Source organism: Macrobrachium nipponense, chromosome 40, assembly GCF_015104395.2.
Source record: "Macrobrachium nipponense isolate FS-2020 chromosome 40, ASM1510439v2, whole genome shotgun sequence".
In the NCBI taxonomy this organism is placed as follows: Eukaryota; Metazoa; Arthropoda; class Malacostraca; order Decapoda; family Palaemonidae; genus Macrobrachium; species Macrobrachium nipponense.
The window spans coordinates 34,113,518-34,131,928 of record NC_061101.1 but is presented as its reverse complement, the minus strand read 5'-3'; the positions used below and the strand labels follow the sequence as shown (position 1 = coordinate 34,131,928).

Sequence of the window (18,411 nt, the reverse complement as noted above, 5' to 3'; positions counted from 1 at the left end):
CATAAACGGATAATCACGTGGAAGAGTTTACAATTATTTTTATTATTATAATAATAATATTACTCCTAGATCTGGAATATAACCATCAACGCGAGTCTCTCTCTCTCTCTCTCTCTCTCTCTCAATGTCACGCCTTATTTAAAGCTGCTTGATCGAGCACAGACAAGACTAGTAACATATATTTATAGAACGCCTGACCGCGAGTGTAGTAAATACTTTTTTTTTTTTTTTTTTTTTTTGTGGGGGAGGGACAGACCCTCACAATAAAAGAGGAAAAATATCAAGTCTCTTTATGTGTAAACTAGACACATCGATAAAAATGGACGTACCCTCATATGTCGTGAAGCCGTCAATCAAGCAATCCCATCAATCAAGCAGCACACGGCAGTACTGTCTCTCTTTTTTCCTCCTACATCGATTGCCTAAAGGGGCTGTAGCGATGTTGTGCTTTGTGAGAGAGAGGCCACAATGCACATGAATACTTAAAAAAAGACTCTCTCTCTCTCTCTCTCTCTCTCTCTCTCTCTCTCTCTCAATTTAGTGAAATAGCCAGAAACATTATACCTTTATAAAACGGTAAAGATACACGATTATGCCATAAAACTATTGTATCGTAACGGGGTAATTTCATAATATAACTGCTTTCAATTATCTTTTATATGCGGCCATAAACAGTTTCGACAGATAAAATCTGAAACCAACTGCACATAACTTTATCATTATTCAATAAGATTTAACAATAAATGTGCAATGATGAAGCCTACATCACCCAATGCATACATGACATAGTAAGCACGTGATGTTATCGTGATCATTCATTGGAAGCTTGAGTAACGGCACAACATTAACATCATACAGTGTATCTGTCTAACACATCGATAATATATCGTAGCATACTTCCATTAAATCAATTTATGTGCTTTCGGTTTAATTCAGCACTTTCCTACGGCGAATCAAACCCTGTAGTGTTCAGGCCGATGTATGTCATATTTTTATTTTTCAAAATTATCCACCTGATAAGTGACTAAAATTATGCTAATCCTCTCTTGTCAAACTTTGGAATTTTCTACCAGATATCGTTTTCCCCGGTTTCCACATTCTAACACATTTCAGAAAGAGTGTATATCTACTGCCTTCGAAGGTAAACTGTTATTATTTATTTTTCGTTTAAATCGGTCAGTCCTGAGCTCGATCATAGATTTTTGTGTTGCCGTGTCATGAGCCTTCGAGTAAAATCCATAGTTTCAAACGGTAGGGTCTTATGCCAATGGACACAAAATCGCCACTTTTTGAAAGAGAAACGTTCGAGACTAAAAAGCACACAAAATCAAGCAGGGAATTCCAGCCATTATAAGAAACTAAAAAACTTAATCAATAAATTTCGGGGCATCCAATCTCCAATGCTCCTAAATTGAATGCGAGGCGAACCCTTAATAGCCGACGCATCCATTAATCTCAAATCTGAACTACGTCTCTCAATCGTATCAAATCATAAGAATGACCTGAGGCAGAGGGATGGGCAGGTAAAACAGATTTGACTGCTGAAACCTGAAGTGCCTTCAGAATGCCCTTAGGCTGCGGGGGGAAGATGTGAATAGTGCAATCAAAATCATTAACAGTTGGACACCTCTCGAGCTAATAATGTGGGTTCGTTAATTATGAACGTCGTTCATTCACCTAATGGGCTTTGTAATGCTTAACGCTGTCTCTTCAGTTCTTAGATTACCGAAAAAGAATCACTCGGGAATATTTCACTAACTTCTGCTAAACATGATGCGTTTTTAGTTATACCATATGAGGTATGTAAAATAATACTTCATGAAGTCATGGAAGATGCTTACCGTAGTAAACACCTTCTCCGTCCAGAAACAAACGACCTAACAATTATAAAACAGACGTCACTGAAATCAGCGAATCGCAGAAGAAAACGAGGATGAAGCAGCAGACTGACGCAACAGTAAGAAGCAACTTATAAGATTAAAAACATAAGTGAGAGAGAGAAAGCGGTGGGGGTTACGATATTGGATTATGATACGAAGAGATAAGATTTCAAGTAAAAGTACAGTGAACTCTCGGATTGCTTTGTTTGCGAATGCAATAATGCACGATTGTGTACCAAGCGAATGCTATCTCATATATCTGGTAATACACAATATGAAACTATAATATATATTTATAAAATATATAAATATGTGTGTGTATGTATGTATGTATGTATGTGGTATATATACATACATACTACATACAAAATACCAGATCTCAACGTTATATAAAATTCACTATACAATGGGAATAACTAAGCCCAAGGGGAATTATAATTGGAAAGTGAATCTGCCCCGATTCAACCGTCTGTCACCTGTCTCCTCCAAAGGTCCAAGCTTGATTCTTGACTTAGCAGATGCACTCATCAGATATAATATCCCTCGGGTTTATGTTATTCCCGAGGTGTCGTGAAGGCAATATTTAGTGATATTTAGGGGTTACTATTTATGAGCCAAAAAAAAAAGGCATGTATGTATAAGGGCCAAATCACACACACACCACACACACACACACACACACACACACACACACACACATATATATTATATATATATATATATATATATATATATATATATATATATATATATATATATATACATACATTAATATATTTATATTATGATATATATATATATATTGCTATATATATATATATATATATATTATATATATATATATTATATATGTAGGTATGTATGTATGTAATATTATATATATATATAATATATATATATATATATATGTATATATATATATATATATATATAAGAAGGATAAAGCGTGTGAATAGGTACCAGTAATCGTATCCAAGTACCCAGGTAGTAAGCACGTCATCATCCTCGGTAACCTGACGTTCGTCTTTCATACCCTCTGCATTTCCCTGTTCTATTGTTCTTGTTTCATCATTTATTTGTCATTCGAGCACTACAATTCACTGCCCCGGCATCGAGCAACCTTTTAATAACTTTCTTTTTTATAATATTGAGCATTCCAACTTTCCTCTCCTCTCAGTCACCGTTAAACATTTTAAAACACTTCAGTTAAGTCGTTGTTCGCTCGTCTTTATTTGTTTGTATGGTGTTTTTACGTTGCACGCCAACACCATACCGACCACGCCACCTGAGGCCCGTCCTTCGTCACTTTTAGTGATCTCATGACACAGACTCCTTCGTGGGGAAAAACATAAGCCATTTATGCCTTTTATTTATCGGTTTCTGCAAGTTAACCCAAATAGCGACATCTTTCTCTCCAAGCTATTTTCCTGTCCCCCTAAAAGACTCGTTACTTTCAAGTGAGTGCCTCCACCGAGTACATTTTCCAAGTTCCCAGAAGACATGAACTGATCTCAATTCCCGCTGCAGTTCCAATATTTTCACCATCCGAATTCCTCCACTTGCGTCACAGTCCAACGGAGTTGAACAGTCCTCTCCTTTCTTCTTTAAACCTTTTCTCAAGATATAAAAGTCTGGAGTGAAGCCAAACGAGACCTTAGTATTTATAGATAAAGCTTGTTTGCTTTCTCACGGCAGTTGTGGCCAGCTAAGAAAAATAATACAAGGTTACAAACAACTTCAAACTAGGACAACACATAAACACTCATAACATTATTTTCTCTGAGGACACCCATTCCCCAGCAGAGACAGCAATGCCTGCCCCCCTTCGAATGCAGTGAACAAAGGCTCGGTCATAAATTTGATTTAAAAAATGCTAATAGGTCTGCCCTTTATTCCACTGTGCTGTTCATTTCTTTCCTCCATTACTTAGTCGGGCGACTGGCTTTAATATATCTCACTTTTAGCTTCTCTTCCTTAAATTCGAACCCGCGTGCGAGTCTGCTGCTGCTGTTGTGCGCCGAAAAAAAAAAATCCGAGTGAAACATTGTTAGAAATCAGCTATCATTAAAAATTTGAAATAATGTAATTAATATTTATTTTGTGCAATGAAACAGAATGACTAACATGAACCATAAAGCACTGTGCATGCCTGACCAGTGCAAGATTTATACTGTTACTCCACGTTTTAGAATGATTTTCCTCGAAATCATAGTTATACATCCATTGTACAATAAGACGAATCAGTTTACTCGCAACACAAAGTACCAAGAAGCAACACCGTTCTCTCAAAGTTTTCTCCCGAGTGTTTCGTTTCTTGAAAGAGACAGACCGCATTATCACTGACATGGTTAAATTTACTACACCACAAAAACTTACGGGAAGCCATTGAGATCGCCAAGACAATTCACGTCTCTGCTTTATCTGCCCCTGCAGATGGTAGTATTCAGTTCTGCTGCAGTGTGGATGACGCTATTGCTGTGGTTGTACTAGTTATTGAAGGGGCTACTGTTAAGGTTACTGTTATGGAGAAAGCTATTTATAATAAATACAGAGAAAGGGGCGTTCATACCTGTTCAACAACATTATATTTATATAACTGGTTTAACTTGAAAGTTTTTCTAATTGAATTGAATTGAGGCTGCACTACAATTTTATACATGCGTCACTTAAAGCTGTACCCATTCTCTGATTTGTTCAAAGGAAAGACGAATAGTTATCATCACATCCGATACATTTACGGGGCGACGCGTATTAAAAATAATTGACAACAAACAAAAACCGCTTCCAAAAAATGAAGGCACAACCGACGCCTAACATAAATATAAATGGACGTTGAAGGATTCAGGATAAAATAACGGTGTTAAAAAATGTTGTGATGATTAATAGAACAAACGTAGCTGCTCATCGAAGCTGCAGTTTCAGTGGAAAGCCGTTTAACCGCCAAGTTCACGATTAGCTGCCATGCGATCTCAGCTACTCAAAACAAACAACAATAACACAAGTAAAATATATTTCAAAATCTGTATCTGCAACAAACCAAGTTCTAGTGGCGTCAGGGCGTGATGACACAATAGACAGTCAGGGGATGGAGGGGGGGGGGTGTAACCCCCCATCCTTCCTTACAAAAATAGGCGAGAGGATGGGGGCGGGGGAGAAACACTCTACACCAATAGTAAACAAATGTCTGGTGTTCCATCAGCTGCGGCTCATTCTTGTAGAGCAGCGAGTGTTTACATCACTTCCGCTTCGGATTCTCTCTCTCTCTCTCTCTCTCTCTCTCTCTCTCGTGTCGGATATTCTCTCTCTCAGGGCTGCTCAAGTTAGGGGGGGGGGGGGGGGTGGGGGGGGAGGGTTCCTGCTAGCCACAAAGTCAGCTTCATCTAACCAAACTGAAGGTCTGTTCACAAATCGATCATACATGTTATACAAGTTTCTCTCTCTCTCTCTCTCTCTCTCTCTCTCTCTCTCTCTCTCTCTCTAGTCTTCCTGTTTGTACCTAGGCAGCAAGTAAGTGTACACCAAAATACCACACTAGATAACAAAAAGTCCCACAGTCGCTCCACGACCAAGAATAAGTACCTTACTAATAAGAATGTTTAAGCTTAAAACCATTCTACCTATTTTTTTTTAACGAAAATGTTACAATAAATTATACTACGAGAAATTTAGGGCACTGTCATTCGAAAACAAGTTCAGTAAAAGAAGAATCCACTCGTTAGCCAAAGCATCCGTACAAGTTCTTACACTGATTCATATTACGTAGCAAATAATGGCTAAACGATGTATGCCAAATTTGTCAACCAGCTCTACCAAACAGTACCAAGAAAGAAAAAAATGGTTTCGCTTATATAGTCAGGTCCAAATCCCCAGAGAGAGAGAGAGAGAGAGAGAGAGAGAGAGAGAGAGAGAGAGAGAGACCCAAATCGTGCAACTTCCGGGACTTAAGAGTGATTTTGTGGTAAAAGAAGCTAAGCGAGACATCTCCCAGTTATATAAAATATTCCCTGTTATATAAAATACTCTGAAAAAAAAGAGAGAATTATTCTCTGACGAGCAAATCTATGGTTAGTAACAAAGCATTAAAGAATTACTATGTATGAATCTTTACATCCAACAAAGTATCAATTAATTTTTTTTCATGATGGACTCACCTATGTAATGCTAGCCGGAATGGTAATATTACTAAAAGATACTTCCGATGTACTACTACTATATATCCCAGCATTCTCACTGATGAAAACATCACTGAGTACATTCCTGTAATACCACCAAAAATGACGGTAATATACGAGACGGCAATTCCCAATTCTAAGGACGTTTAAGTATCGTTCCGAAGTTCGGAGCAAAGTACCTTCATTCTGCCAGCGGGGGGGGATCCGCTGGACCAAGCGAAGACAAAAAAGTGTACTGGGATATTTTTTACCGCTTTTTTATTTTTATTTTTTTATTTCACGAACAGCAACGCAATATAATAAGTATTGAAGGAGTAGTACGGAGTGGAAGACAAGTTGTTCAGAATGAGTAAATTGTTTTTATAACGGAAGATGATGGCGTTATGCGAGAAGCCGAAAAAAGGAAATTAGACACGGGCGCAAAGTTCTGGGATAAGAAAATGGGGAAGTGACGGGGAAGAGGATGTAACGAGTGAAAAAGTTTGATAGTGTTTGCAAGAGTATATTTGAGCTGCGGAAGATTTTGAGGATACAAACCAGCAACATGGTGAGCTGAATACAAATATGGATAACGGGTGAATGGAAGGGGTACATCTGCATAATTATTTGGTAGTAAATATAAGTGATGATTGTACGATGAGAGAAGAGGTGCGACAAAATGGGTGAAGAAAGACAGGAAGCAGGGTTTGTGCAACAGATGACAAGAGATTTGGAGTTCCTATGGATGCCAAGATGGAAAAGTTTGAGGGGATTACTGAATCAACTCTCCATTACAGAAGTGAAGTGTGAATGTTTATTTAAAATGAGAACAAAGGTTAAAACTATATACTTTGCATGGCATATGAGGCGAACCAAAACTGAATTGGTGGGAAATATGGAGAGAGGCTGAAGAGGCTGAAGGGGCAAAATGGTTAAGTGCAACATGAAAGGATCAATCAGGGTGTCTCGAGATGGTGTACTACTGTGGAAAGTATGGAGGACGATATCCTGGTGAAAAAAACGTGTGTAAGCTGGAAGTGCTGGGGGTGGGGTGGGCTGATCTAGGAAGTGCAAGAGTATAGGCAAGATCAAGGGAAAATAATATATTTGCCTAGGGGGTTTCATCCATCCAGCGGCATTTTGACTAATACCTTCATTGGGGGGGGGAGTCCCGTCTGTGGTAAAAATTTGGTAGCCATAGCTGTCAACTCCGAAAATTGTAAAAAAAATGAGGGGGTATGAAAAAGAGGGGTTATGACCCCTTAGAAACGGCCCCTCGAATTTCGGATTTTTGACTAAAAAACCTTCTGGGTGTCGATAGCGAACGGACAGAAATTGCCTTTTATATATATAAATAATGATAACTGAATCACGAAAGTTTGGAACGTGATGAATATTAAAAATAAATAAAGGTGGAGGCCACACGAAAGAAAGTGTGAAACACCTTTGAATCGAAAGATCTCGCAGCGCTCCAGTCAGTGTTTCACTTTCCTTCGTAGCTTCCACCTTTATATATATATATATATATATATGAATAACTTGATCACGAAGTATATAAAACGTGATGCTATGTATAAATAAAGGGTTTTTTGCCACGAAGGAAAAAACTGAAAAAGCGAGATAGCCAAGTACTTGGCTATCGCTTTTTCATTTTTTTCCTTCGTGGCAAAAAACCTTTATATATATATATATATATATATATATATATATATATATATATATATATATATCATATATATATATATATATATTATACATATAAAATTTCTAAATCAAGTTCGAAACAATCGGGTTATTTCATTTTTGCTTCCACAAAAATAGTGATTGTTCATGTTTGCTTATTCAGCTCGTGCTTGTACATAAATTTATATAACAGAAACAACACACACTAAACATACAATATAATATATATATATATATATATATAAAATATATATATTTTATATATATTATACTATAATATATAATATATATATATATATATATATATATATATATAATATATATATATATATATATATATATTCATATAAATTTTCTGAGCACACACGAGCTGAATAAGTAAACAAGTAAACACGAACAATCACTTTTTTTGTGGAAGCAAAAATATGAACTGACCCGATTCTTTGAAGCTTGACCTACAAATTTTGTTAAGATGAAAACATTCCAGCACCAAATTGTTGACTTGATTCCGTTGTCTCTCAGCTCCTGTGTCCGTTGACTCTCGCGAACTCATTTCGTTACCTGTGTTATTGCCCTTATTACTGATTACTTGAGGGTGAATTCTATTCGAGACAGGCTACAAGATGTCACCCACTAGCACAAAACTAGGCTTGATTTCTTAATTACTTTGCTGTACAATTCATCCACGCACACTCCTCTACTTGTTTATTGTTTAATTTTTTCGGTTACTTATGTACCAGTATTTATCACCTTTATTTATTACATAAATGTATTTAATTTTATATTTATTTTCATCCTTTCATACGTGGATATCTTACTGTGTGGAACTTCGCTGGTAGTACTAAAAAGGGAGTGGCTTCAGAAACAAGACAACAGTCACTATCTCATTCATCCTTTCACAGCGTAACAAGAATTTACTCTAAAGTTAATCCTTACCTCACCATACTTCTGTTATTTTAGGCCCCTCAACTTTGTGGGGGTGTGGGGGGAGGGGCTTACCTGTAAGAAAGAGAAAAGAAGGTTAAAACACCGCACATGAAACTGTAACAAAACTTTTTTTTATGACTATGTGGTTTATAAACAAATACACAATTACCAAGCAGACCACTAATTACTAACACTGCTATGCTCATTAGCATCCACACATACGTTCATAAGATACGCTCGTGCAAAAGATTATTGAATTTATTATAATATATATTTCAGCATCAAACGGTCTCCCCTACCCCCCCAACAAGGGGTGGCTCCGAAGAAACTTCAACTCAGCGCTCACTGTCACACTGAGACCTTAACTGCTGAATCGTGGATTGAGATTTCAATAGAAATTCTGGACCAAAAGTCCAAGAGCTGGGATCTAAGAGGCCATTCAGGACTGAAAGGGAAATTGACAGTAAAGGTTTTAAAAGCGTAACTGGGGGAAAGCCTCGCAGTTGCACCGTGAAACAATTGTTAAGAGACGGTGGAAAGTAAGATGGAAGAAAGGGAATATTAACGGAGGTACAGCAAAGGGAATGAAAGGAATTCCAGCTACGGGCCGAGGGGACGTTGTAAGGAACCTTAACTACTTAATACATACAGTGCACTGCGTAAGGTGCACTGATGACACTGCCCCCTATGGAGCTGAATCGTGGATGAAAGCTCCCGTGCAGAATATTTCCACAAGATTAGCGGCGTCATATACAAACAAAAGACTCATCAGGAGAACATCAAACATCCCTACAAAATTAACTGTTTACCTCTATCCTGCATTGTGAACTGTGACTTGTTGGGTTTTAAGGGATTTCTTTTCCCATAACTACTTTAGTCCATCAATTTAGCTCTCTCTGGGTCTTTCTCTCCTCCTAAATATGAGCATTTCCAAATATTACACCATTTTCATCAACCTATCGTCCTCAGTTCTTCCCACAAGACCAGACCTGTCTCACAATACTGAAATACTGATCAGTCCTTTCACGTGCATTAGCCGTTTTACCACTACGCATTTTCCACTCCTTCAGTTTTTATTTCGTCGCATCTAGAATGGAGACAATTCAGCTTAAGAGTTGAAGCCTTTTTCTCTCATTCCTCTTCAGCATTTCCCTTGTAGAAGATATTGTTCAGTAAGCCTTTCGTACAATCCCACCTTGGCATCCATACCCATTCCAGGTCTCCTCCCAATCTTTGACAAACATTCTTCTACTTCCTTGCTCTTCCTGTTTTATGATTTATCTCTTCTCACCCTGACACCATCCATTATATCTACTCACAAAAACCCATATGACTCTACTGCTTCCATTCCTTCACCATCTGTATTAATATTGGTTGTGCCCCAATAGCATTATTTTTAACTCACATTTACTCTGAACTTTTCTTCTTGCAAACACTTACATGATCTTTCACTGGTTTCTGTAGTTTCTCGTCACTGCCCTGAATTAATAGCGCAGCATCAACCATTCCACATAGTATTCACGATTTCTTATCCCGTTAGCTTTGCACCGACACCTACTTTCTTGTCTGACTTCTTGTGTCCTCCCATTCAGTAACCAAAGAAAAATAACACTTGCTTTTTACAGAATCACCTAAACACTAAATCAGTCACTTTCACATTGACATATCCTGACACGACCTTTCCCAACAGGTGCTTCACCTAGTCATATTTTACAAGCGCTGTGCAACTAGTTGCTTTTGCCTTGACATATTTTAACATGTGCTCTGCTTCCATCGTAAAAACTCTTAATTGCACTCAATCTTCAATACCATACATCAACACTCTCTCTTGATATTTTCGGTGCTTTTCTTGGTCCACGTATGCTACATACAGCTTTTTGCCTTGATTTTCAAACGTCTCACATACCTGATCCACATCAAGCACTTATTCCAGGCATCCTCTTCCTTATGCATATCTACACATTTCCTCCCCTTTCAGCTTTCTTGTCATCTGTCATACATTCTCTATTAGAATCCCACTCCTTGGTTCACTAAGTAATGCAAGGCTTGTTATGCATACATTTGCCTCTCTTCACTTTTGCCTTTATGAAATGGATTATTTTTATTCCGTCATCTAAATATACCTTACAAATCCTGTCAGCCACTAAGTCACACGTCTCCTCCATACTTGAATATTGCACTGGTGTCTTTACATTCTTCAACCAACTAACTGTACTCCTTACTTCCTCGTCATTCAATTCTTTAAACATTCTCAAACATATGCTAACTTTTTCCATTGGTATTACCCAGTTGTTCATCTCTTCTGTCTCCAAGTTCAACCAGTTTTATAAAAACTAACTCCATTAGTTGCCATCTCTTCCTCTCTCTCACTTTCTTCTCGAGTGCCATTTCCACTCTTCTACATACCTGTGCATGGTTTGTCATGTAATTACAGTTCAAACATTTTTTTATTCACTAAACCTTTCATTTTCTCATCCTGTCACTTGGTGTTTTAATATCCTCACAATGTCTTCCTAAATGTGGCCAAATAGACTGAGCAGAGGGCGTGCTAGGTAACCTAACAAAATATGTTGATAGCAAGCATGTCCTTCACTTCTGTAAGACACAAGACGATAACACGAAGTTGCATTCAATATGCGCATGAGCACTATGCAATTTTTTAAATCTACAAAATCAATGAAACCTTGGTCTCAAATTAATCAACAGACACATTAAAACCACACCGCAGTCCTGTCCTAGAAATGGTGTCAGACGCTCTCTACCCCGACTTATTGTCTGTCACTGCGCAGCCGAGACAGCTCATGCATCATCATTTGCTCTCATGGCCTTTAAAACCCATGAAACTGCATACCTCGTTGCCTCTCAGCCGACGCGAGACACCCCGTACACGTTGAAGCATAAATCGCACAAGTTCCTAGATATCCTGCCAAATGAGCCACTGTCACCAGCCACTTCATCGATCGCGACGAAAGGCGAACTTCTAACTTAATTTGGCTCATTGTAATAGATTCCCAAGTTACAATTTATATTGTTTTCAGTGACTGTAATAAGTAACAGTCTCAATTGGGGACGAGAAAGGGTATGGGGCAAGCAACCTCATCCACATTATAATGTTTTGAACCGGAAGGCACTGCCCTTTTGCCTCCAACTTTGATAGATAGAAAAATGGGGTACCAATGCATATACTAGCATTTTTCAACACTCATCGCAACCAATGCCCCTGTTTATAATCCATCAAAACAAAACAATGTTACCGTTCATCTTTGACGAGTAACGACGGAAATAAAGGGGAAAAAAAGTACAGCTTTCCTTTCATAGTGAATACTCTCAGCTGCTACTACCAAATCTCTTTAAATAACTCATGATTCAGAAATGAACTCGCTCAGGTTAATCTCAATGCATTAATCACCATCGCCACTATCAATAGAACGCTTATATATCACATTGTATTTTATTTCCGAAACATTATTCACTTCTCTAAACTGGGAACGTTGCGATAAAATGAAAATGTAATTGTTCCCCCTGACAGTTAGAAAACGGTAGGACTTCCGTTTTCTCTTGAAGAAAAGGGATGTCAGACGGTTACTAATTTGAACTAATTTGAAGCAAATTACAGTGGAAGAGGTAACGCCTCAGCGAAGTTATTTCAGTTCAAACATCAAAATTCTGCATTAAACGAAAACATTTACATATTCCGAAAATTTATACCATGACAGAATTCAAGTGTTCACAAACGAGTGAGAAGGTTGTTCATGTAGGTTATATATTGAACTTGCATCAATAACTTGGAAAGACGTTGAGCTTTTAGATGAATGTGATGACAGTTTGTAATTGTAAATGTGAACTAACGCCGTCATATTTCAGTACAATTAGTAACTGCTATTATTCGTGACACCAGCCAGTATCGGACAGGTGGAAAATTAAACCAATATTCTCAAACAAATCCCGGGTTTCAGTTCTTTATACCGAAGGCAATAAATAAATAAATAAATAAATAAATAAAAATATGCATACGGTCAGTTTTCCTTTATTTGCAGTTGCTTTTGAAAGGTCCGTATCGCATACAGGCAGATGATTATTTGTTATTTCATTGCACGTGACTCCACTGCATGAAGTTCAATATATGAGTAATAATGAAGTAATATGATTTTGTTAAAAATTATTTTTTTATACATATTAACTTATTTAGTTTTCTTAAATTTCCGTCATGATTCTTTCTCAAACTTACTTGACAAAATTTTCTATTCCGTTACCAACCATTTTGGTATAGCCCTTACATTTTGTTTTTCTTTGTATTTCCCTAAACAGATTATGTGTATACAGTACCAACCATTTTTTCATTTGCTTTCCTTGACAAGAATTGTGTGCTTCCTTATCAAGTGGTTTACTGTTCATTTCCTTAGAAAATATACTTTGTATTTCTTTATGAAAATCGCTTGGCGAATCTTTCTTATCAGGATTATTGTGCTTTTTCGTATCACAGCGCATTTGCTTTTTTTTATGTTTCTAATGAAGTTTTTCCTTGATAAGGATTTTAGGACAGTTTTTGGCAAATTTTTCTGATTCGAAAGATTATATATTCAAAAAAAGACAGACTGCTTCTTGAAATGAGGGTCATAGATGTATTGATAGAAAAATAACAAAGAAAATGACCTCATTAGCTTTTATTTCGATACTACATTATGAGGTTTGCGTAGATATGCTTACCATCAAAAGCTTTATATATCCAAAGACCAACTCTTAGTAGGAACAAACGAGGTTAAAATTCAATCCGCTTTATTAGATAGCCACGGTAGAAAGCCTTACATAAAAAAAAAAACTATTAATGTTCAAGATCGAAAATAAAATGCAAATTAGTCAACAACGCTAAAATGAACCGAAACTCATTCTTTTCCTTTTACCGTAGAAATGTGGATATAAAGTCAAAGACAAGTAAAAGCTCTTCGGAAGCTCTAAAAAGCACGAAGACCTGAAAGAATTGCCGGAGAGAGAGAGAGAAGAGAGAGAGAGAGAGTACATAAATTAACATACTCTTGAGAAATTCATGAGCTTATTTAATAAATCTATATAAGACCTTATCGCACACTCGAGACACTTAAAAAGGTCGGCTACATAACTGGGACGTGCGTGTGCCAACTATACAGGCTGTCTGGCGGGAAAATGGGTGAAGGGATGGGAGGTCGCTGGGAGATACGGCATGGATGGTAGGTAGGGTGGGGGCAACCACCAACTATCCCAGACCAGCTGCACTGACCGAGTTAAAGCAGAACTCGCCGAGCCTTCCCAGCAACCTTCCCCCCCCCCCCCCAAACCTCTCTCTTACCCCCACCCCCCTCCCCCCACAAGGTTCTCTCTTCTCTTTACAGTCCCCCCTTCTTCCCCCACCAGAACCAGTCGCCCACGCACAGCATAGCGGTTACGTACGAACGAACGAACTCTTCCACGCACGCGTATACTTGCCCACAGTTCGCGGGGTCATTTAAATCTGCGCGCGGTTCTAATATCAGAGAAGCCTTTTTCTGTCTGATTGTTATAAAATCGGCGTAATGCACAAGTCAACTTGCGTTCCAAGTAGAAAGGTCAGCCTTGAATTATCTGATATTAGCCGATAACAACTGTTCCCGCCATGGCTTCGTGATCTCGCACAGCCTGTTCTATATTACAATATTAAATGGCTGCATCCTTATATATCACATCTCATCAGATTCTCACGCACGGGTAAAAATGCTATAATTTTAATGAACGGGAAGTTGCTCTCTCTCTCTCTCTCTCTCTCTCTCTCTCTCTCTCTCTCTCTCGAGTTAAAGAGATGGCGGAGGTGCGCTTGCAAGATTCGTCCTGTTCAAATGCAGCGGCGGAGACCAGGTAGCATCACGCAGCAGTTATTGAACCGAAGTGGTGATGGTGTGGGGTGGCAACCCGCTTCCACCCTCTCTCCCCAGCCTCCCAGTCCACCCCCCCCCCCTCCACATCAGTACGACTTGAAGGCAGGAGAGGGAAAAATAGTAAATGACAATCTTGTGAGAGGAAAAGCAATGAAGCAATAGATACCGAGCGATAAGACGGTAACATAATGTTCAATTTTTAGGAGGTAGAAGCAATTAGTGTGTGTTGACTTTTTTTCATAAATGTCAGGAAATCAGGCAGATTATTCTAATTACATCCAAGCAAGACTAATATAGAAAAAAAGCCTACATAATTGGGGCATATACCCCAACGGCACTACCAGTCTTTTAAAAACCACAGAGCAAGGCAAGCTGGACCATATACCTAACAATGATTCCAGTCGTTATAAAATCTAATAATTCGAACGTCTAAGATAAAACCTGACTTTATTTCTCATCTAAAACTGTAGAGTATTACGTGTTCTCTCACAAGAATTTTATAATTCTACAACCCCTTGCAGATGACAATCAGGTCACTCATTTTTACGCGAGTGTTGATACAAGTGAGTACACAGAGTACCCAAAGTACATACACGTCTAATATTATTAGGTGATCTGATGAAAAATCATAAAAACAAATAGTCATCTAGGTCGGCATGCACATTCCTCTTCGACGCAATTTCCTTGCTGGCATGCAGAGGAAGGGAATAGCAGTTTCCAGATGCTAGGAGTAAGAGAAAAAGATTTTAAATCGAACTCATAATAAGTCACAGTTTTCCCCGCAATGCCTTTGAAAGTGAATTCAATTCCTGCCGTCGTGTTCTGAGAAATGTGTTAAAAATAAAAAGGGATCTAGTATTCTAAGAAAAGTACAAACCTCCGTTTACGAAAGTACTACTACATATACTGTAATAGAGAACTTAATGGCAAATCATCTACGATAGGAATTTATAGTTTGCAAAAATAAAATAAATTTTGTTAACAGATTATTTCAATTAATATCGATAAATGGAAGTATATATTTAGCATAATATAGTAAATTTATTAAATAGATTATTTCAACGTTCTTAGTCTAAGGGATTTGCGCCTACAGATTCACAACCTTCAAGAAATTTTCCCATTTTTTCCTTCTTTCTAAAAGGCAAAGGCCAACAGAACAGGTAACGTAATGCCATTTCCTTGCTTAGGCCTGGAGAAAGAGAAAAGAATGAAGCGATAGTAGCAAAACATGTGCATAAATCAAAACTGGAGTGGCAGCTCTGTAATTTTAAATTCCAGGCAAGACTTTCTAGATGGGTGTTTGAAACTAGAAGTCCTCAAGATGGTTTACTTAATATGGATAACGAGTTCCTTCCAAATATGACTGTACTCAAATACAGTTATATATTTCACATATATACAACTTCTCTTCCTCTCCCTCCCTCCCTCTCCGGCGGCAGTGTAGTTGGGATTTTGGACGTTTGGTGTCGCTGCCTTCCTCTTCCTTCAGGGTACACTGGGTAGGAAAGGAACTAAAAGAGGCCCAATAAAAGGAGTACACACACTCAGTCAGGAGGCCTCTCTCTCTCTCTCTCTCTCTCTCTCAGGAGACAAAGAGAGGCGGCAGATGTTACAAAAATAAAAATAAAAATAAAAAGTTCCCTATAATAGTCGTCTAATGAGTCAAGAAATGCGTATTGATGGAAAATCTGGGTACATTGTTGGTGAAGTTACCGCATGAGACGGATCCTTAATGAAAATATCGTGTGTGTGTGTGTGTGTGTGAGACCGAGACACAGATGGGTCTGAGTACGCCTTTCCTCTTCATGACAGGTCAATGTCCGGACCATACCATAGGAATAACAGCGTAATAAATCAAGATGAATATATTGAAAGAGAGTTAACACAAACACACACAATATGTATATATAAATATATATAAATATATATATAAATAAATATATATATATATATATATATATATATATATATATATATATGATCAGTGGTTCTCAACCTGAGGGGGCGTCAGTAATTTCCAAGGGAGGCACGAGACCTATGGACAAATTAAAAATGTTCTATTTATATTCGTTAGACTCTTCACAAGAGTGATGAACTAATATTCAGGAGTTTATGAAAAAATGCAAAATTATCGCCTTATACCTTAAATTTCCTAGTCTACTTCTCATGGTAGAATAGTTGGGCTGACCATTCTCCCTTAAATCAGGGAGGGAATTTTACTCATAGATGCAAAGGGGTCGTGGAAGGAAGGGCCAACTCTTAGAGGGGCATGGTAATAAAAAGGTCAAGAACCACTGTATCAGATCGTACAGATCTTCACGTCATGAACATCCTGACAGTAAATGAAATTGCATGCAACGAAATTCCGACTGTGCAGTTGCGTGTTGTAGGTTAAAAGAAATTCTGTGAATACACGAAACTTTGCATTTCATATGGACCAAATAAACAATCTCGTTTACCCTCGACTATCTGTTTAAACAACAAATATAGTTACGTCTTATAGCGCAGAAAACAACTGGCCAAGAAAGCGCGGAGTACCGCATAACCCGGTGACTAGTTACATAATCGTTTTTTCGCCATTTTGAAGACAACCAACGCACAAGTACACTAACACACCTTTCGTACCCTTCAGGCGGGACGGGACGTTCTTCCCGTAAGGAAGCGCCTCCTAAAATGGGAACACTCAAAGTCAGACGAACGCCTTTCCCTCTGGAGGCGATGTCTGGATCCATGACGGACTATTCTCCTGGTTTGCAGCAGATATTTCTGGGATGGGGTTGCGAGCCCTAGGCTCTGGCACAAGGAAGGCTAAGTAAGCCTAGCTCATCTGGCCACATAATAAACTAACAGGACAAACGTTGCCTAATTTTGCTGATTGGTTACTCTTTTACTGGAATAAAACTTTCTACTTTTCCGCCTTTTCCTTTTTTATATTTTATTTATTTATTTATTTTCAGGACTGTACTCTGAAAACCCTTGCTCTTCGGCTTATGACACCATTTTTGTTATTGTTATCTTACGATGGGGATCCAAGATGCAGTCTTCCATTCGTACCCTTTTGAGCCAGTCAGTCAGACTAACTCTCTCTCTCTCCGTTTGAGTTGCATGGTGCGACGTTGGTCTAGCAAAGAGCAGCACTTCCTACCAACCGCCCCCCCCCCCCCCCCCCCCCCCCTCCTCAACCCCGTTCCAGATCCTCATGGCTGCTTAGCCCGGGCACCCATATTCCCATCAATCCTTAGCCGATAAGTCCCCGTTCCCCAAACCCTTCCTCTCTAGATAACATACCCACACCATCCCCCTACCCCCTCCCAGCTACAGTGCCTTCCAGCCAATGAGCTCACTCTACTCTCTTTCTCCCCAGAGTATTCGGCGTACCCTAAATGATGATGATGATGATATAAAATAATAAGAGAATCGGGCTATTTATTGATACACCCTTTCTCTTTTGGCTTGTTCCCCGAAGTTGATTCCATTTCTTCTCCATTCCGCGTGAAATGGCAAAGAACTTCTTGGAGTTCAACATTGGTTTAATATATATATTTATATTTATATTTATATATATATATATATATATATATATATTATATATATAATATTATATATATATATATATTCTGTAGTCCAAGATAAAATACACACACATCCCTTGCACCTGTCTTCCATTTTCTAAAGATTTTTATTTATCTCTTTACTAATTTTACGTCTAATTTAGCCATCACTTGAGAGAGAGAGAGAGAGAGAGAGAGAGAGAGAGAGAGAGAGAGAGAGAGAGATGGTACAACTGAGGAAAAAAACATTCGAGAAAATGTTCACACATGAACCCACACATTGTTTAAAAGAGTTGTACCGTTTGAGATAGGGATGACGTCACTGATATCTGTC

At 38.2% G+C, this 18,411-nt stretch overlaps 1 protein-coding gene across 5 annotated transcripts in view; it reads right to left on the bottom strand.

The window, feature by feature from the left end:
• The window catches only part of LOC135212074 (uncharacterized), a 155,040-nt gene that overhangs the window by 82,075 nt on the left and 54,554 nt on the right, over positions 1–18,411 (bottom strand). For 4 of the 5 annotated variants that reach the window (XM_064245427.1, XM_064245422.1, XM_064245428.1 and 1 more), the window contains exon 2: positions 8,651–8,713. The exons of the other annotated variant lie outside the window; for it this stretch is intronic. The gene's annotated coding sequence lies outside the window, so the exon portion shown is untranslated. The remainder of the gene's footprint in view (positions 1–8,650; positions 8,714–18,411) is intronic. 5 annotated transcript variants of the gene reach the window in all.